The following is a 23,417-nucleotide window of genomic DNA, read 5'->3' on the forward strand; positions in this document are numbered from 1 at the left end:
GATACATGATTTGCTGAGTTGTGACGTTACTGCAAAAACGCTGTTCTATAAGATAGCATATTAACACTAGTAAGGTGGGTATTATTTGCTGCTAACTGACCAGTTTGAAGGTCAGTTAGCACAACCTATCAAGGTCGATAGAAAATATGGTTTGTACAGTATAAAAACTATCACGCACGCCTATGGAATGTCCCCACAATTCACAAAAACAAACGTGTGTGTGTGTATATACACAGTACAGTCCAAAAGTTTGGAACCATTAAGTTTTTTAATGCTTTTAAAAGAAGTTTCGTCTGCTCACCAAGGCTACATTTATTTAATTAAAAATACAGTAAAAAACAGTAATATTGTGAAATATTATTACAATTTAAAATAACTGTGTACTATTTATATATATTTGAGAAAGTAATTTATTCCTGTGATGCAAAGCTGAATTCTCAGCATCGTTACTCCAGTCTTCAGTGTCACATGATCCTTCAGAAATCATTCTAATATGCTGATTTGCTGCTCAATAAACATTTACGATTATTTTCAATGTTGAAAACAAACATTTTTTTTCAGGATTCCTTGATGAATAGAAAGTTCAAAAGAACAGCATTTATCTGAAATACAAAGCTACTGTACCATTATACACTACCGTTCAAAAGTTTGGGGTCAGTAAGAATTTTTATTTTTATTTTTTTGAAAAGAAATTAAAGAAATTAATACTTTTATTCAGCAAGGATGCATTAAATCAATCAAAAGTGGCAGTAAAGACATTTATAATGTTACAAAAGATTAGATTTCAGATAAACACTGTTCTTTTGAACTTTCTATTCATCAAATAATAATGAAACAAAATATTGTACACAAATATGTTGTACAATTGTACACATTAAATGTTTCTTGAGCAGCAGATCAGCATATTAGAATGATTTCTGAAGGATCATGTGACACTGAAGACTGGAGTAATGATGCTGAAAATTCAGCTTTGCCATAACAGTAATAAATTACTTTGTGAAATATATTCAAATAGAAAACAGGTATTTTAAATTGCATTAATATTTCACAATATTACTGTTTTTACTGTATTTTTAATTAAATAAATGTAGCCTTGGTGAGCAGACGAAACTTCTTTTAAAAACATTACAAATCTTAGTGGTTCCACACTTTTGGACTGTACTGTGTATGTAAGATTAGATAGATTAGACAGATAGATTAGACAGATAGATAGACAGATAGATAGACAGATAGATAGACAGATAGATAGACAGATAGATAGACAGATAGATAGACAGATAGATAGACAGATAGATAGACAGATAGATAGACAGATAGATAGACAGATAGACAGATAGACAGATAGACAGATAGACAGATAGACAGATAGACAGACAGACAGATAGATAGATAGATAGATAGATAGATAGATAGATAGATAGATAGATAGATAGATAGATAGATAGATAGATAGATAGATAGATTAGATAGATTAGATAGATTAGATAGATAGATAGATAGATAGATAGATAGATAGATAGATAGATAGATAGATAGATAGATAGATAGATAGATAGATAGATAGATAGGAGCTAAGGGATGACATATATTTGTAGGCCAAAAGCATTTTAACACACACTTCCCTCCTGAAGTTAGTCCACTTTCACAGCCTCATGCGTTCATTTGTTTATAGCCTACGTTTAGCTTTTTGCTTCTGGTGATTGTATTGAGGATTCAAAATTGGGTTAATTTGTGATGACTGTCATGATGAACAAACGGAGTATGAATCATAAACTTTTGTTGGTCGCAGAACTTAGTTTCTGCAACAATCCAAAAGCTAACGGATAAATCCTATTGGGTTTTTTGTTTGGGGACCAAAATGCTACTTCTAGGTTGGCCTACAAAAAATATGCCATCATTGCAGCACTCTATAGAGAGAGAACAGAAATATTTCAGAGAAAGCTAATTTTTTGTCCATAATTGTATATTGCCATGTGTTTATAAGTAAAGTGTAGTAAAATGGGCTCTTGGAAAAACAAATATCTGCAATATCAATTCGGCAAATTATTGCAGTGTACCAAGTATTTACTGATACAAACTGGAATTTAACCGATACAACCATAGCAAATACACATCCTTTCATTTTACTCATCATATAGCAGCTGTTCCCTATCCAATTACAGACAGTTACACACATTACAAATTAATAATGCAAAAGCTCGGTATTGCAGACAGATGCAGGTGGTATGTCGCATCAAAGAGGCAGAAAGCAGCAGGGGACGGCGTGTGGGCGTGAGGGAATATGTAGGCGAGGTTTAGCACAGGTTGAACAGGGTCAAGGACTCAAATGTCTGCAAAGCTCTTATCTTAAGTTAATGCAGGCACCAAGCCCATAGATCTCACTCTCCACTTCTGCAGTGTATCTGTACAGTTCCCAGAGTGATAGATAAAAGGTGTCATGTCCATCACCTCAGGAACGAGAAGAAAGTAATAGAGAGAAAATAACAGGCCTGCATATGCAGAGCCAGTGATGGGATTTCAAACACGTTGTGTCACCAGCGTTTAAGCGGGAAGTAGTGACAGGGCAGTCAATGCGAGCAACTAAATCATTTTGTTGAACTGACACAGTCTCAGGCATGAGTGAACCTCTCATCCACTCATCCATGACAGCGGCAATTATCCCTACCCTTTGAAAGCTATGAGGATATCCCTTCTTCAGATCGTCTCATCAAAACCTCCATTACTTTTGCAACATCCACTTATAATACAGCAGTCAAGGAGTTTCTTGTAGTCTCAACCATTAGGCATCACACTTACAGTCTTTTGACTGACCATCTGATGGATACTGCACTCAAAAAATGGCAAACACTCTCAATCTGCCAGGCACTAATCTGATTGGTTAGCCCACCGGCAACTATAGTTGCCGCAGTGTATGGTTGTCATTTTCCTTTTGTAAGTTTTTTTCTAGATGTTTTCCATGTTTTATTTCTCAATGACATGCAAGAAAACATCCAAATAAAGGATTTCAAGAACAAAAAAAAGGTATTCACTTCCTTCCTGTGACATGAGGCTGTCAATTTCCAACCCCTACTTCCAGGAAGCATAGCAAAGGCAAACCCTCCCAAATAAAAGTAATTTTCATATTAATATTAGGAATTTTTTGTTGACATATATATATCTACGTAATCATGAGGGTCTCTAGAATCATCCAAACAAAACAAATCTTACAAGAGATCTATAGTTTTTTGCCAAAATGTCCAAGCGGCAACTATAGTTGCCGGTGGGCAAATGACTTGTAAGTACATATATCATGGGGTATACTGTGTTTAATGGGTTAATAAATCAAGGTTATTTGTCTTATTTAGTGCTTTTTGCTTTCATAATATTTTATATTGTTATATATTATATAGTGTTATTTGTTAATTTATTTATTTTTTAATTTATTTATTTTTAGTTTGTTTGTTATATGTGACCCTGGACTACAAAACCAGTAATAATGGTCAATTTTTTTAAATTAAGATTTATACATCATCTGAAAGGTGAATATATATAAGCTTTCCATTGATGTATGGTTTGTTATGATAGGACATTTGGCCAAGATACAACTATTTGAAAATCTGGAATCTGAAGGTGCAAAAAAAAAAAATCAAAATATTGAGAAAATTGCCTTAAAGTTGACCAAATGAAGTCCTTAACAATGTATATCCACTCATAAAAATTATTTGTTATATATTTACAGTAGAAAATTTACAAAATATCTTAATTAGGATATTAAGTAAAGATCATGTTTAATGATTTTTGGTATAAAAAATAAATAAATCAATAATTTTGACCCATACAATGTATTGTTTGCTATTGCTACAAATATATCCATGCAACTTATGACTGGTTTTGTGGTCCAGGGTCACATATAGATGTAATTTTTTCTAATGAACAATGTAATTTAACTTTTTAATTTACAATGCTCTGTTGGAGCAACTTAATGGCTGCACTTTGTTCTGCACTATGTTCCACCACTTTAAAACAAATGGATTTGTTGTTTGTTTTGTTTTCATATTCAAGAGATTATAAGTTAGATGCAGCTTTTTTGTGTTCACATTGAATGTTCTTCAACTTTGATTGATCTGTTGAAAGCAGTTATTTTGAGTTAGATGCATAAATGTTCTCTTCCTATTCAAATTTTACATTGAGAGGTGCATACAACATATTTGCCCACCGGCAACTATAGTTGCCGCACATTCAAACACATTTTTTAAGAAAAAAAACAAAAACCTGGGGAAAATAAATGCAGAACATGTTCACATAGGACACTATTAACAGGACTATATGTATGAAACCATTCAGAAAAATTTGGGCACAAATGGGTTAAATAACTTCCAGGTTTTTACAATACTAGGCCATGTTTCAGGAGAAGTAGTAATCATTGGATTTGCCCTAATTCACTTGTTATAGCCATCAACCTGTCACTCGCACGAGATCGCAGCGACAACAATCCAGTTAATTCCCAATGGAAAAAATCAAGTCCTGCCTTACATTTTTTTCTTTTTCAAGAAGCTGTTTCACTCAGATAAAAGTCACTGTAGGGAAGAAAAGACTATCGCAAGTTCTGTTTCATGCTAATGTTAAATTAGTCATGTCAGACACCTGGGAGCGAGTGATACAAAGTAAATAATCAGTGAAAAAAAAAATTCAACCATTTAAATTCTTCACAATACTTACAAATGAGTAACCTCCGCACACGGGCATATATTACATTATATAAAAAGGACAGTTGCAGCAGAGGACAGTCACCCAAAGCGCTGCAGTTACACAGGCCTTATGCGCTAGAGAAGTAAGCCATCCTTAGAATTTTGCATTCGAGCATCTGTTTTGAACACAATGAGTGCAGTTCTGAAAAGGAGCAGGGCTACATAAAGTCTATGCAGTACTTCTGTTTGTATGACTGCAGATATTAAACAGCCATTAAAAGATAAATATGCTGGGACAATGAAAGCTGAAGTCCTTTTGATAACTCAAAGGTTTTATGTTGCATGAAAGGTAATGGAGCATGTTTATGTAGTGAATCTATTGTGCCAGCCATTCAGATGAAGTAAGAGGTCTGCTGGAAAGCCATGCTCAGCTGTGAGACTCCAATTAACCCAGTACACTGGCGGTAATTGTTTATGATGACCTGAGGTTAAAAGTGCATGCTTGGTGTGATTTGTTAAATTTACTCCGTGGATTAATATGCGAGAATATTAAAAAGAACGGCGGTACGGTTAAGAGGTGCGACTAATAAATCAATTTAAACTGTACACAAAATAGAGAAATAATCTTATCTGCCACCCCTCCAGTCACGTTGATCTAGCAAAAACAGAGAGCTGCTCTTTCTCTTGTGTGTTTACGACCAGATATCTTCACACAGCAGTTCTGCTTATCACTGCATGAAACTGCTGAAACAGCTCGTGTCTTTAGATACTAGGTCGGGATATCCAAGAAATGCAAAGTTATGAAGTTATCTCTCTGTGAAGGGCTGAAATATCATTATCAACCTCAATATCATGTGTCATGGTCACTGGCTTTAGAATTTTGCCCTGTAGAGTGCTGTCATCTTGCCTCTCACGCCAAAATGCAGAACTGTCATAAAGCAACCACGTGCATTTCTGTTGATAAGCCAGTCACAGTTAACGGTAGCATGACAAGTTTCTCCCCAAAGATCAGAAGAACGGCCATCCAACTGTCTGGTTTTCTTTTGTCAGCACAATGACAGCCATTTTCTGGACATTTTATCTCTTGAGGCCTGTAGACACAGTGACCACGAGCACAGGATGACAGATTCAAAATCTGCAGACTAAACATAGGCCTACAGAAAAGTAATTGTGTCTTAGGGGGGGTTGAAACAACTAAAATATATTTTTATAACCAGTAACTAAAACGCTGGCTATCAAAGGCAGGGGGAAAATTGTCTGATGTTGACAGTTATGTAATGTCTTTCAGTTCAGAATAGAGCTCTTTCATCATTGTGGGAAGCTTAGACCACAGGAAAGTCACACAGTTTAATGTGACAAAACGTGAAGTCACAAATATTGCCTTAGCAACTGGTTAAATATTGATTTGCAGGCTAATTTATTAGGGATGAACACATCACGAATTGACATGGACCCAGTAGTGAGACATTTGCGAGAACCTCTTAGGTCCTCAATACACTAATGGTTCTTAGATTATAAACTTTGCATGTTTGCCATTCAACATCTTAACTGAAAATAAAACTCATTTTTTCATGTTTCAGAGATCTGGGCAGTGGAAGAGCCTCTTATAGATAAAAAATAAATAAATAAATGAACAAATATGCTCTGACATAATCCTAAAACTCTCCCCCTCAGTTTTAGAAAACACATTCTCATAATGAGATTCCCTTTGAGGTCATGTTCTGCTTTGGTTTAGAGAGGAGTAACAGACCTAGAGTTAATATATGACCTGACATACAAACACGAGCAAGTGGTTATGAGGCCCCCGTGATACACAAGACCAGAGTGCAGCAGTTCTAAATACAGACACATAACTGAGAGAAACAGGAGTAAGAGGTAAATAAAGTCATGCACGCAAACTAAACACCCAGAGAGGCTTACAGGCCTACAGAACATGACACAAGAGACATTATGGTCTGAAAGAGCTGCACTATGCATTTTTTGTACTTAGTATAGCAAGGTGTGAACAAGCCTCAGTATCTGGGAGATATTTGGGAGATTTTCTCAGCAAAAAATCTAATTAACTTTGTCCTCCATATGGCAATTCCACAGAAATGCCAACCATAGCATAAAAAAATCCACGGTTTTAGCAAAGGAGCAAAACATTAAATTCTTAATTTAGGCCTGTATTCCACTATCATGAAGTGCTATGATAGATTTATGAAGTTAACTGCATTGTTTATCCACAAGGAATAACACTCCCTTTTTCAATGCCCATAATTTTACTAAAAACATATTTAAATCAGTTCATGTGACTACAGTGGTACAACCTTAATATTCTAAAGGGACGAGAAAACTTTTTGTGCGCCAAAAATAACAAAATAGCGACTTTATTCCACAATGATCCCGTGATTTCAGTAAAAGAGGCTTCGTTACAGCATAAGCGTTTTGAAACTTCACGTGACTCTGGCAGTTTGATACGCGCTCCAAACCACTGATTCGAAACAAAAGCTTTGTAAAGCGTCGAAGCTTTATGAAGCAGTGTTTTGAAATCGCCCATCACTAGATATTGTTAAATAAAGTCACTTTATTTGTTATTTTTGGCACACAAAAAGTATCCTAGACGCTTTATAATATTAAGGTTTTAATATTAACATCAGATTTTATCAAAAACATCTTAATTTGTGTTCTGAAGATAAACAAAGATCTTACGGGTGTTGAGCATTTAATCTACACAGAAGATTACAAAACCTAGAGACCCCAAACTTATAAACTGTTCACGTCACCTGATTTTAGTCACTGCATGGAAAGCATATTTTTTATTTTTTACTTTATTTATAAAGGGACCATGTACAATTTTTCCATTCCATGCACTGTACCGGATTTAGCTAAAAACTCATTTTCACCAGCAGTCCCCTGGCAGGTCAACATAAATCATAAAATAACACACACAATTAATATATATATACACAATAAAACATACATACACATACTATCAGGACCAAAAATAATTAAGTAAATAAACAGCAACCATGTCAATGTCTACAAAGTTTATTCAATTTTAAAAAGAGATTTTAACTTAAGTTTAAAAAGACCAATAGATTTACACCCTTTTATATCCTCTGACAAAGCACACAGAAGGCACTGAGTTTCAGTTATGTTTCACATATTTAACATCTTTAGGTTAAATTCATACTGCACAAACAATTCAATAACCTTTTAGTACAAAAGTGCCTTATGCTTACTTCATTATCATTTCAGAAGTCATTAAGAAATAATTATTTCAGTTCTATTTCTGCTGTCCTACAGATTTGGTTCAATCTAGTTAGATGTGCAAGTCAGTTAAAATGATGATCCTAACATAACTGATTCTTTGAAAGCTTTGAAACCAGCTCTATACGAAAAAAAAAAAAGTGATATCTGAGTCACTACATTGAGTACTTCTTGTAAAAAGAATGGCTATTAAGAGTTAGTCAATGAGAATTATACATTACAAACTTGATCATTCTAAAAACTAATTTGTAAGACATGAAGAACACCACATATACACCCAAAGCATAATTAAAGCGTTAGTTCACCCCAAAATGAAAATTCTGTCATTAATTACTGACCCTCATGTGACCCCGTTCCAGTGAGTAGTAGCTTTCACAGCAAAAGACGTTAGTCCAAAAGCAGAATGACGAAAATAAACAACACAATTACTTATAGATGATGATCTGGTGGATCTCACAGAATTATTAGGACGAAAACTAACAAAGTTACAGAGTACAGAAGGAGCCAAGCCATTTAAAATTGTATAAACCATTCACAAATTTGAAAAAAGCATATAGCTGTCAAAACTCAATTTATGTTTCTCCAAGATCCTACAGTGGTGAAAATGGTTTGATTTTTTTTAAATCAAAAGTTTTTAAAGTCTGTTTATATAGGGATTTTATGGGCTTAACCACAGTTTCACCAAGTTATATTTAATAATCCTCACCATGTTTTACATTTTTTAAAACTAAGATTTGAATCCAATATTACACCAAGATAATTGAACTCATTAACTATTTTTATCTTTTCACCATTTATAAAAATATCAACATTAGGAGACTGAACCTTTGTTTTTGAGATAAACAATCCTTTTGTTTTACCAATATTCAAGCTAAGACACGATTGCTCCAGCCACTGTGTAATCCTTTCCATAGCAGCATGGAACTTCTCAGCTGCTAACTCTGCTGTTTTGATGGTACCATCAGCATTCATTTGCACTTGTATCCCTTCACACTGTTGTGGGAGATCATTAACAAAGACTGAATAATAAGAGACCCAACACTGATCCTTGGGGTACACCCATTGTATAATGTAAGTTACAGGACTTTTTACACATTGTTCTCTATTTGATAAATATGAGGATATCCACGCTAGAGCGTCAGATGAGAACTGAAAGTTAGACAGTTTAGAAAGGAGAACTTCGTGGTTAACTGTATCAAAGGCTTTATGCAGATCTAAAAATATAGCACCAACTAATCCTCCTTTGTCAACTTTAGATTTTATGTGCTCTATTAAATGTAAAGTAGCTGTCTCAGCAGAATAATTTACTCTGAACCCAAACTGCATACAGTGTAAACCAGACTTAACTGTATTAAGATAGGATTTCAGTTGTTCAAAAACAATCTTTTGTTCATGTCACCTATATTGCAAAGTTAATGATGAATATTTTACAGTACACTTCATTGCTCATCATGCTAAGGCTCAGAACCAAAAAAGAAACTATATACACTTCTGCTACGCAGCACTGCACTAAGTGGGCAGTGTGAAAACTGTAACCTTTAATATGGGCACTGAAATATGTGTTGGAAAACATTTGCGTGCAGTGTGAATCAGGCCTTAGTTTAATTTCCCATCCAAATGTCACATCCAAAAAGGCTGATCATATGGCTTGAGACTGTGGCGCGCGTGAGTGTGTGTGTAGGAAAGAATTCTCTCACATCTAAAGCAATCTCACTTTGGACAGTTGCTGGAACAAAGAGTGCAAAAATCAATGCCTTCTGCGTGAATGAGGATAAAAGCAGCATTCACAGCTTGAGTATAAATGTAATAATGATATGGGATCAGTGGAAGGAAGGTACACTTTGTTGGAATGATGAAAGGCGCTCCTAGACGTTACGCTCTTTTCTGACTCTTTCCTTTTATTAGCTGTTGTTTCTATTACAAGCATCACTATTACTATAGGACATACTGCATAAGGGAACAAACCTCTAAATTCTAAGTTTTAAACTTTGGTGCGCAGCATGTTCTGAAGTGTTTGTGCTAAGGACACCCAAAATCTGGTTGTTCATGGCGGGAAGTTCACAATAATAGCAATTAAATAACTAGAGGTTAGCAAGTCAAATTTGTTGCGTTGGAAAAATCGCTGTTTCTCATGTTGTTGGAATGACCTCTACTCAGTCTGTGTGAATACTTCTAAGTGTTTCCCAACCCTGTTCCTGGAGACATACCAACAGTATACTTTTTGGATGTCTCCCTTAACTGATTCATCCATTTCAGGTTTTGGAGCAGGAATTCTGGCCATCAAGATCCAATCTCCTTCAGAGTTTAGCTCCAACTCTAATTAAACACACCTGAACAAGCTAATCAAGGTTTCAGAATTGCTAGAAAGCTACAGGCAGGCGAGTTTGATCAGACATAAACTCTGCAGGAAAGTGGTTCTCAAGGGCCAGAGTTGCCCAGACAGAAGAGTCCACTAGGTGGCGATATGCACAATACCGAGCACAATGTGCAGTCATCGAAGAAGAGTGTGGAGAGAGGGATTCAAAAACAAGACATGTAAACTCAGAAGCATGCCTTCTCCCATCGTTTTTGATTTCTGTTCTCTTGGTGTATCTTCTGAACCATTTTGCAATGGTGGAGGCACTATTTTTCTTCTGCGAATGTCCAGTTGATGACATAATGCCTGGTTAAGAGTACAGAAAAAAAATTGTACTGCGCATGTGTCGAACTTGGTCATCCGCGCGCATCCATGGTTAGTATACTTTGAAAGATGTGTCCGGCCGTGGAAAGTGAAGTATACCCCCGAGCAGTCAAACTGAAAAAGATTTCCAGAAATGCAATTTGAGTAGGATTTCAAACTACATATGAATGTAGATCGAAAAAGATTTTAAAAAATCTAATTTTATGTGATTTTTTTGCAGTTTGCAGTTGCTAAATCTGATCGGATATCAATCGGATCAATTGGATATGCACAAAAACTGGTTTTGCAACAAGGCTTTAGTAACACCTAGTAACCACCCACTTCATTTTGTTTCTTCGAGACCACACTGGTCAAGAAGAAGTCTGTTGTAAAGCCAGCATCAATATGGGTTAGGCAAAAGTGTGCCTAGCAGGTGCTTGTGACTGTCCTTCTGAAATCTAAATTGACAAAAAGGAGCACTTTACAGATTTGTGGACTTTACAGTATCACACACAATGCCTTTCACAACTTAGTTCACAAAACTGCAACTGCATATCATGTGTTTCTTTTGAAACTGGGCTGTAGATTCTGTATCCCATCTTAAGACACACAAAACATTACCTCAAAACGAAACCACACACACAAAGTGCACCTGTGCATTCAACATGGTCTTATTACTCACATGACCCAAAGGGACATGAAAGCAGAGGTTAAGAAAGGCAGGGGATGAATAGAGAACAGGTTAGACTGAATAGAAGGTGATGAGGTGCGTCCTTGCTAGAATCAGGCTCTTTTACAATGTGTGAGGGGAACACATGAGCTCTAGAAATGAAAGGAATCCCTTCTAATGAGCCATATTAGTGTGCTTGGAGGAATACGCGAGTGAAGTAAACCGATATGTCAGACGCTGACTGTGTGAGAATGTGCAGCAGCTGATGCACTCAGTCACAAACACACACACACACATGCGCCCATCACATCTATTCTGGACCAACATCATGTGTGTAACCTCTGCCAAGGACAAAACTGGGTAACTGAGGCAACCAACAGACAATAGTGTCAGAATAGATGCCATTTCAGCTCCACAGCCTTGTAGGCTTTAATTTTGTATAAATGTCACATGGTTGTGTACCTGAATAGTTATTGTTTATGCAAAATGTAGGTTTATTATATGTCTTTCCACAAATTTTCCATGGACAAACAACTTGAAAACATGAGTTGTAGCTGGACATCCCTGAAATAGGACCTCAAGACCAAGGTTGTCCAACCTTGCTCTTGGTATACCAACCATGAAGTCCAACCATAATTAAACACACCTGAACCAGTTAAACCAGGTGTGTTGTAGCACACTGAAACCAAACTCTGCAGGAAGGTGATCCTCTAAGAGTAGATTTGGGCACCCCTGCTCAAGACAGTACAACAGCAACAGCAGTATAGGTCTAATATGGTGTAATAAGGTGCAAGAACCATCTACTTTTAAACCAGTTTTGTTTTTATGTACAGTTTTAAAAGAGGTTGGACAGAAATACGTTATTCCACACTAAAAGACCAGCCTGGAAGTCAAATAAAATAGTTTTATAAATGCACAGCAGTTATAGCAACTTTATTTCCAGGTGGATCAATCCACCCCAATGGCCATAAATTGAGAGAAACCCTAGCAGACTTAATGACAATGTGGTAGGTGTTTCTCTATCGGGCTGCTTATGGAGAAAGAGAGATGAATTACTTTGAATTTCTTCATTCAAAATGAAAGACCTGCAACATGGCAGCCCTACAAAAAGAGGCACAGTGATTCTAGTCGACACTCTAATAAATGTTGTGGAATGATATCAAAATTGTTATTCACATTTACAGCTGGTGTTCACACTAAAATTCTCTCAAAGGGGGAAAATGGGCACTTGCTATGGTGCTACTTTCACTAAAAGATAAACATATCCAGCAAGAGCCCTGTAAACCTGAGAGGTCCTTACAATGTCAAGCGATTACAGGGGACTTTATAGCACTTGAAAACTACGCCTCTGCATATTATAGCAAATTACTTTTCACTTTTCACTCTCTCCACTGTCCTTTCTCTTGATCTATGTTTTCCTGACTGTTCTCCTGACAGTAAAACTATTAAAAAAGAAAAAAAAGATTGTTGCCAGGAAGTTTTGCCCCTCACCAGTGTTCGCACCTTCACAAAACAGGGCACATGGAAAGGAAATCACTGAGAAATGCTGATGGCTAGGTGTGTGGGGGTGAGATAGACATACAGACATATTAGGAAAGAGCAGACCTATGCAGATGGTGGAGAGATGAGAGTGCTGGTAAACCGTCTGACAGCAAAGAGTGGCTCTGCTGTATGCTAAACGGGGAATTAGACAGTTGCCCCCTGAGAGTCTCATTTTCATCCCCCCTCTCTCATGCACATCTATTAGCAGATCTTTCTTAAGGCTCAAGTTGTTCCCTCACAAGAACATATCCTGCTGCTAGCTGCTTCAAGGTTGATTAGAGAAAGCAGCTAGTTATTATACATTATATGATTATATATATATATAATTTTGATTTAAAGACCATGATAGAAAAAAAAAAACATTCATACTGTCAATTTTGGGGATTGACAACCCCATTTACTGGCAAATGTGAGTCTCAAAATGGTCCGTTCAAACAACAACTTAAAGTAGCACCTCGAATACGGTCTGTTAGGGATGTGAGTCAAGTACATATTCTCTTATTAGTAACCACAGCAACCGTGACCAAAATAATATCTTTTTTTTTTTTTTGGACATCACCATATTTGAAAAGTCACACCATTGGCATGACAAGAGTCTAATCAATCTGAGAGTTCATCCATCAAATTTTCATTATCCGAGAGCAGCTTTTTATATCTGTGTGGAAAGCGGAGCTTTTGAGTCACTTGTAGAAGAAAAAATGACGGAAGCAGCTCTGGTGGAGAACAGTGTCTAGATCTGTAACTATCAACCACAACATTCTTTTGAATAGACTTGGAAATTATGTTGGCATTAGTGGAATTGCATTGTCATGGTTCAAATCATACTTACCTGACCATTATCTAGCAGCAAACAAAGAGATGTCCTACAGATCACAAGTTCAATATGGGACTGGGAGTACCGCAAGGCTCAGTACCAGGACCGTTGCTTTTCACTCTGTTCATGCTACCCTTGGGAGATATCATTAGGAAGCATGGCGCTATTTTCCCTGTTACGCTGATGATACTCTGCTCTATATTTAGTTGCGCCCTGACGAAACGTACCATTTCACAAAATTAACGGTGTGCATAGCTGGTATAAAAATTGGATAACTAGTAATTTCCTACTACTAAATTCTTAGACTTAAAACCAGCTCATATATCAGTCACTGCAAGTTACCGAAACCACACATGAAAAGCCATAACACACGGTAGACAAGCGTTAGTGCTGCACAGAGAGGCTCTTTCGCGGTGTAGTTGTCCAGTCCTGTTCCGTTCACACAGCGAGGGTTTTCCGAGAATGCAGTTGTGAGAAAATTTACAGGTGCCCTAGAACCAGTTTTTAGATGTAATATAAGTCTAAGGTGTCCCCTGAATGTATTTGTGAAGTTTCAGCTAAAAATACCCCCCAGATTTTTTTTAATTAATTTTTTTAACTGCCTATTTTGGGGGCATCATTAAATATGCACCGATTCAGGATGCGGCCCCTTTAAATCACGTGCTCCCTGCCCCCCTCGACACAGCTAATATAACCCTCAAATGGATCTTTACAAGATGTTCGTCATGCATACTGCATGCATGTGTCAGATCATGTGAGCATAGTATTTATTTGGATGTTTATATTTGATTCTGAATGAGTTTGAGGCTGTGCTTCGTGGCTAAAGCTAACATTATACACTGTTGGAGAGATTTATAAAGAATGAAGTTGTGTTTATGCATTATACAGACTGCAAGTGTTTAATAATGAAAATAGCGACGGCTCTCGTCTCCGTGAATACAATAAGAAACGATGGTAACTTTAACCACATTTAACAGTACATTAGCAACATGCTAACGAAACATTTAGAAAGACAATTTACAAATATCACTAAAAATATCATGATATCATGGTCAGTTATTATCGCTCCATCTGCCATTTTTCGCTATTGTTCTTGCTTACTTACCTAGTCTGATGATTCAGCTGTGCACATCCAGATGTCCTGCCCTTGTGTAATGCGTTGAACATGCGCTGGCATATGCAAATATTGGGGGCGTACATACTAATGATCCGTACGTAACAGTCGGTGTTATATTGAGATTCGCCTGTTTTTCGGAGGTCTTTTAAACAAATGAGATTTATACAAGAAGGATGAAACAATCTTCTTGAACTCTTGTTATTCAACTATGCCAAGGTAAATTCAATTTTTGATTTTAGGGCACCTTTAAGGATGTGAGTTGCTGCTGTGTGAATGTAGCCTTAAAAAGCTAAGTCAAACCTTTTTTTTTTCCTGTTTGGGATATGGGGCAAATTTAATTTGCATTCCAAATAATGAAATGTGGGAACCCAAATCTTAAGATTCTGAATTTTCCTCAGTCGAAATATACATGTATCTGTGATCAAATAATCTCAGCTTGTGAAAACGGCCTATCCTCACTGAAATCTGACCCTGACAAGCCCCATAAGTATGGTGATGGTCAATTGCTTGAGGTTTCCAGTGGAGAAGATGTGTTTTTATGACACTCACCCCCCTTCATTAGAGTCTGTCATTAGTCATACACTGCAGAGAGCTTTGATTATATTATTGGTCACTGGATAGTACTTACTACTCTGAACCCTCACAGAAAAACCAACCCGTACTCTTCCTTGAGACTTACCCACACTGAAGTTCAGAGAAGAGTTTCACCACTGGCTGAGGAATATTGTTATGTACTTTTTTTTTCAACAAGAAATTGAAAGGCTTGTAATTATAGGACAAACTAAAAACTCTCATAGAAACAATTCTTCAACAAACATTTATTCTATTTATTCTAAGTAAACGTAAAACATCTGTTTTAACTACCTCCATACTCCTTCATAGGCTTAATTAATTCTTGGTTACATATGCTTTCCCCATGAGAGGATTCATTAATTTCGAGCAAGCTTACTAAATTAAAAAAAGTATCTGTGTGGAAGAATATTTTACATAGAATGCCAAATTTGTCCATGTCTTTTGAAGAACACTTGATCAACACTATGGGTATTTCTATGGAACAATATTCAGGGAACCACAGTGCTGTATTGATGCAATGCACACAATCAAATCACTCTGAAAAGAAATTTGATATGGGCTTAGTGAGTCAATACAAGACCGCATTAGTGTAGGACTAACACTACAGCTGCATGTTAGAGAACACCTTGACAACAACTCAGTTTAAACCCAAGAGGCTAACTGCCAGTGCTCTTAACGTAAGGTGTACACATAGCACACATAAATGAATGGAGTGTGTCGGAGTGGGCACATTTCAGCAGGCTGAATTGGAACTTCCTGAAAAAAATGCAGCGTTTCCACAGCAACTCCATGGTGACTGGGAAAAGTGTGAGGTCATATGTGCTGTGAATGCCATCTCTTCACTCCCTGCCTGTCTGAAAGCAGCTTGCCCTTAATGTTCATGCTTTCTCTTGAGCTGCACGTGGAACACTTCAGTCTAGATTTACATGCCTTTGTGGAGTCGCTGCAGGCTCACCCGCCGCAGCAATTTGCCAGTGAAACAAATCTTTTGTGTGCATGTCTGTTTTCTGTGCAAGAGAAATGGGAATCCTTTTTAACCACAGCCTCTTACATTTTAAGTATCTCTGCCTAATATTGCTCTGGCTAATAAGAGGGAATCCTCAAGGATACCCTGGTGAACCGGAGATTCGGGCACTGAGGGATCCTATCAGAAACACTGCTGGCTATAGATTAACTCTCAGTTGTTTTTCTCTTTTTACTCCTACCTCCATTTTTCCCTTTGTTCCTCTTCTAGAATGAAAAAACGACCAATCGAGATGGCAGAGCTATCAAGAATAATCCATTTCTCAGCTCAGAACTTGAAACATGATACAATTTGTGGATACAAAGCACCGGTGAACAGTGGACTATTATAACCCTCAAGGACTACAGATAGGTCCATATCATTTGACTACAATTTAAAACGCCGCTTGGTTTTGCCTATTGGGTCATTTTCACAGGGTTGAGTAGTATTGTGTAACTCACTGCTGGGTTACAGTCTAACCATCAGTAGGGTTACAAACTACTGCCTCACAAACTATCCAGCCTGCTGGGTTACAGTAGCCCACTGCTGGTTCACAGTTTAAAACTGGATCATGTATCATTTGTCAATGGTCATTTAGTCTCCTGTTCTGGGAGAAAGCTTTCTGAGGTGATCGTTGTGAATCATTTTAAGGTTTGTATTCACTTGTATATCAAATAATTACTGTACAGTAGTGCCAAAAGTGCAGACTTTGGTACCAAAGCCACTTGGCTTTCCAATCCATACACTTCCATGTGTTTTCAATTGATCACTGTAGCCAATCACAGACATATATGTTGAGTGCGTGAACACAATGGCCAATCAGAGGTGTTTACGAATCCACTCAACAGCGCTCCATATTTTTAAAATTTGTGTTTAGTGTTTGACAACACTACCGTACAGACAAAAACATCTGTAGTTTCACCCTTGTTTAGTGTTTATGTCACATTTCCTAAGTTTGCTTGCATTGCAAAAGATATGACACGGCCATATGCAATGCATCATCTTTTGCCATCAATTAAAATGATTTGATTTAGACTATTCTTATGTTGTTTGTTTAATATTCATTCATTTTCTAAAGAGACAATGGTTTATCAATATAAATAACTATATATATATATATATAAATAACTATATATATATATATATAAATTATATATATATATATATATAAATGATATATATATATATAAATGATATATATATATATATATAAATGATATATATATATAAATGATATATATATATATATATAGATATATATATAGAGATATATATATAGATAGAGAGATAGAGAGAGATATATATATATATATATATTTAGATAGATATATCTATATATATATATAGATAGATATATATATATAGATATATAGATAGATATATATATAGATATATAGATAGATATATATATATAGATATATAGATAGATATATATATATAGATATATAGATAGATATATATATATATATATATAGATAGAGATATACATACATATATAGATAGATAGATATATATATATATATATATATATATATAGATATATATATAGATAAAAAATAGATATATATATATATAGATATATATATAGATATTTATATATTTAGATATATATATAGATAGATAGATAGATAGATAGATAGATAGATAGATAGATAGATAGATAGATAGATATATATATATATAGATATATATATATATATATATAGATAGATATATATATATATAGATATATATATAGATATAGATATATATATAGATATATATATATATAGATATATATATATATATATATAAAGATCTATATATATATATATATATATATATATATATATATATATATATATATATATATATATATATATATATATATATATATATATATATATATATATATATATATATATATATATATATATATAGCCTCTGCTACAAGAGAAATTTTTAAATTTTATGAGTAAAATGGTAAAATTAATAAATGGTAAAATTAATAAATGAAATTAATTAATACAATTTTAGTCAATACGCACTGTTACTTTAACCCAGCATGTGTTCTGTCCAATATTAATATATAATATAGCATAATGATAACCGATAAGTGTCTGATATTAAAATCAATACAATTTTGCCTAAATAAATTACAAATAAAAATATTAAAATGTAAAATCTGATATTATAAATTTATTTAGTCATCATAACATTATGTACAGTATGGAAATTAATATGTAATAACTTTAAAGTGAGTGTTAGAGAATCAGACAAAGGTAAATAAGTGTAAAAAAAATAAACATGCACAATTAAATCCAATATCGGAGAAAAAAAAAAACTAATATACATTGATGACCGATATGATACAGATATATTATGCATTCTTAATTATCAGCATTTGTTGTATATGTAAAAAGACATTTGTTATTCAAATCGTTTTTTAGTAAAATGTTCTACAGTTCCTCAGTCTTAGAATGCAGGTCGCATTATATTGCAACAGTCTGGTGGTTTATCAGTTGCCAAGGAGACCTGATGTAATGCTTTACACCAGGGTGACCCTCACACACTCTGCTCTGCCTACTAAACCCCTCCGAGAGTTTATGAGTGCATCAAGGTTTTTCTTTGTTTTTTCTATTATTGTCTTATTTCCCTTGTGGCACACAGAAAATCATGCGCTGCAAATTCGTGCGTGCTCGTTTGTTTGTGCGTGCTAGAGCTGGCATGACTACTTATTTTTTTAGAAGTCAATTAGTCGTCCACAACATTAGTCAACTAGACGGCCAATGAATGCTATATAAAGCACATAAAACTCAAGTCATAAAATAATAACCCCACCCAACCCCAAAACATTGATGGTAGAACTAGCAGTGTAATCCTAGTGTTAATATTTCTATTTACAGGAGCTTAAGGACTTACTTTGACAGTGAAATTAACCTTGCATCATGTTGAAGACATTCAAATTACAGATGTGCTTTAAAAACTGTTTACAGGCGATTAGATACTTTAAATGATAAATACTATATGCCACGCCAAAATTACTCACGGTAAAACTGGTAGATGAAACGGCGTAAGCATGCAGCAGGAAAAGTGTGTGTTTATTCATCCATCAATGGTAGCGGGAAAGCCTGCGTCACTTTGACAGCCTATAGCTGAAACAGGGCTGCAAATCTCCTGCTCAAGAGTCAAGGCTGACAGACTGATCCACAGAGCAAACTCCCTCATCAAACAGGCCGTTTTCCCACAAGACTTGGTTGACAAACAACACACACCCCCTTACTATCCAAGGTAACAAACGACTTAACCTCACATTCAATAATGGAATTACAATGCCTGCTTTCATTACCAGTTAAGGTTCACTGTACGGTCATGTGGGGTTTCAACAACTTAACGCATCATCAGACAAATCAATTCTTTTATGTGCAGGTGAAAATAGTAATGCCAATAACTGAAACAGAATGACATGATCAACCCCTCTGAATGATCTCCTATGCACTAAGGCAGGGTGGTGTGACAGAATATACTTTTTGATGGTGGAAATGTGTTTAAAGATTTTCCTGCTATGTTTATATTGCAGTATACTTGCACACAGTAAGAAGTAGTAAAGTGGGATGTGTCCAAAACAAGTCAAGACAAGAAGATCTTGTCACTAAAGGCTGAAACGTGATGTGAAGTTTATTAATTACTAATTACGTTGTTCGGAGCCTGAGTCTGCGCAGAAGTGAAGTGGAGCTGCGTTATCAAGGTCCCACCTATATACTGCAAGCAGATGCCCCTGAACTTTTTTTTTAAAAGGAACACACCATTATTTTTGAAAATAGGCTCATTTTCCATCTCCCCTAGAGTTAAACAGTGGAGTTTTTCCCATTTTCGAATCCATTCAGCCGATCTCTTGGTCTGGTGGTAGCACTTTTAGCTGCAGCTTAGCATAGTTCATTGAATCTGATTAGACTGTTAGCATCTCGCTCAAAAATGACCAAAGATTTTCAATATTTTTCCCATTTAAAACTTGACTCTTCTGTAGTTACACTGTGTACTAAGAGTGACCGACAGAAAATGAAAAGTTGTGTTTTTCTAGACCGATATGGCTAGGAACTTTACTCTCATTCCAGCGTAATATCATTGCACCTGCTGCACTCATGGTACGGCAGCAAAGTTCCTTGATTATTACGCTGAAATGAGAGTATAGCTCCTAGCCATATCGGCCTAGAAAATCGCAACTTTTCATTTTCCATCGGGCTTAGTACACAATGTAACTACAGAAGAGTCAAGTTTTAAATAGGAAACATATCAAAACTCTTTGGACATTATTGAGCGAGATGCTAACGGTCTAATCAGAAATCAAAAATAGTGGTGTGTTCCTTTAAATAACCTGACTGCTCCAATTTTGATGTCTGTGGATTGTAGTACAACTGTAGGCTTGTTAAAATAAGGTAAATACAACTACTAACCACATAGTCATATCCTGAAAAAATGCCAGTTGTTGCCTGTGTAACTACTTCACTCAAAGAAGCTGTAAACCACAGCTGTCAATCATGACGTCACACCCCCATTTTATAGCATCAAATAACTAACTAAAATCAAACTTCTTTAAAAAAAAAATAACACTTGAACTTACATCAGCTTGATAAGAAACTGCTAAAATGACAAACCATCTTTGTAAAACATTTATTTGAAGTGTAATTTGATTGTTTAGTTTGGCTCACGTCCCATTTGTTTACATGGAGAGGGCGGAGTTTATGACCTATACTGCATGCAGTCACCTGGGGGCAATTGAAATGCTTTGGCTTCTTTTTTCAGGACGTGTGCGGCACACCCAGGGTGTGTCGTCTTACCGCCCACCTTTATTTTCCATTTGTCTTTCCTGCAATGATGATAAATGCTAAATGCAAACTTAATTTTTGTTGAGCAAATGCCAAAGAGAGAAATATAAATAAAAGACAACAAACAGACAATTTGTGAATGATTTGCTCTTTTTGGAGTTATTCGTATGCCAGTTAGCTTGAATCGAATTCAATGAATTGAAATTTTAAGTGTTTACAGTAAACAATATCAAATTGCTATTGGTCACTGAGGTGACCTCTTTGTGGGTGGTGCTTCGTACATTTAGCAACAATGAACTTTCACAATGGACAAGGCACTTGTTTTAAATCTAGTCCTGTCTTCTTCACCTGCAAAGAGTAAATGTGACTGATTCTTCCTTCATGAAACATAAGCAGAGTGAATGTGTAAATTGTTTGTAAAACCATTTTTTCTTAAACAGTCGCATTGTTTAGTTTCATGAATTCTTTACAGAAATTGTTCTGAACATTTCTTGAATGAGGCACCTGCGGAATATGGGATCATTGACTGTATCCACTTAGGGCCATCGTGCGGCTACAGAGTAATGAAACAGCGGGAAGCTGAGTCATCTTCAGGACCACTATTACTCAGCACAGACACAGCGGCACATGCTGAATTAAGGATGAGAGTGCCGCACAACTGCCCTCATTATATCATACACTTTGGTTCAACCATGAGAGCTGGTTGCAGCATTCCCTCTCATGACTGCTTATTTAACATACACTATAATAGAGAGCTTAGAGGGATAGTAATGAAAGCCATGTGGAGTCCGGCAGAGCCTGATGGACAATACTCACAATGCCTTCCTAAAAGAACAATTATCGTTCGCTACATGGACATCACAAACAATCAATCCTCTGGAAAGGCTCGAATGACAGTTGAACAGCTAACCCATATATGTCTGACGATTAGGAAATGTGGAAGATCTCCATGTTTCTAAACACTTTCAAAAAACCACAATTACCTAAAGCCCTGTCATGTAGATTGACAAAACCACCGTGTTCGTCTTACTGACAGCAGGCAAATTAAAAGCTCTGTAACATTGCTGTACATGACAAACTTGCCTGCACATTTGGATGTTATGGATTCTTTGCATCCTTGTTGGATGTAAGGGATTAAAGTGGAGACTAGGGTGCAATGAATGGACTACTTGCACCGAGCTTCGTGATGTACTTTCATTTTTAAATATTGTGGCTTGCTAGTTTCCGGTGTGAAGGAAATTTTTAATGAATCATAACTAACATTCCTTTTTCTTACAGGATGAACATTTATATGTTTTTGAAAACTAAATGTCCCCAAACACTTGGGCCAAAGTTTGTGTCTGAATATAACAAAAGAGGAAACAAAACTAGATAGCTGTCTAAATATATATTTAACCTAACGAATGCAAATTTGCTTTTACCTAGTAACAGAGAATTAAACATATGAAGAACTTATTTTTGAAAAAAAAAAAAAAAAATGTAATAAATCATGTCTAATATAAACTGTTGTACTATTTCAGGAGGAATTGGTCTGAGATCCTCCTGGCTGTGATTAAAGCAAATTTTAAGGTATTTTCTAGGGTCTGTCTAGTTACTGCTGTGCAGCAAGTTAAGGGCCTTTCACACTGCACTTAATCCCAGGTTATCATCGTTCTAAACACTGCTTTTAACCCTGTGTAAAGGAATGTTTCAGACTTGCAATTTAGAAACGGGGTTGGTGCCGTTTTGTTTTTTTTTTACCCAGAGTTATGAAACCCTGCTTCAGAGCAGGGTTAGCAACCACTTTTGCTGTGTTAACCCCGCAGTGCAGTGCCAAACTTGTACAGTGTGAAACAATGCAGTGTTAGAATGTTAGACGCTTAGCAACAGACAACCAATAGTGTACTCATATTTGCCTGCTTTGGACAGTCACGGAAACACTACGTATTGTATATAAACAGTAAATTCAGTGTTTGAGAGGAAAAATGTCAAATGCTGAGAGAAACAGCATGTGTGCTGTGTTTATCCAATCAATGACACGGATCTGCAAATAAGAACGTTAACCCAAGGTTTAGGAATGTACAATGTGAAACGTCACCCTATGAATATCCAGGATTAATTGTTATCCCGGGCAAATTACGAGCAGTGTGAAACGTGAAGCAAGATAACCCAGGATTCAATTTACCTGGCGTTTAGAATGACCCAGGGTTAACTATTTCAAGTGTGAAAAGACCTTTAGTGGAGCACTAGAGACCTTATTCCTGAGTGATAGGCTCATAAGAGACATCATCAAACTCAAAGCAGGTGTCAAAGTGAAGATGCCTAGTAGAGTATCA

At 35.9% G+C, this 23,417-nt stretch overlaps 1 protein-coding gene across 1 annotated transcript in view; it reads right to left on the reverse strand.

The window, feature by feature from the left end:
- The window catches only part of mcu (mitochondrial calcium uniporter), a 115,923-nt gene that overhangs the window by 69,219 nt on the left and 23,287 nt on the right, over positions 1 to 23,417 (reverse strand). The gene's annotated exons all lie outside the window — the stretch shown is intronic.

Source organism: Chanodichthys erythropterus, chromosome 5 (assembly GCF_024489055.1).
Source record: "Chanodichthys erythropterus isolate Z2021 chromosome 5, ASM2448905v1, whole genome shotgun sequence".
NCBI classification, from domain to species: Eukaryota; Metazoa; Chordata; class Actinopteri; order Cypriniformes; family Xenocyprididae; genus Chanodichthys; species Chanodichthys erythropterus.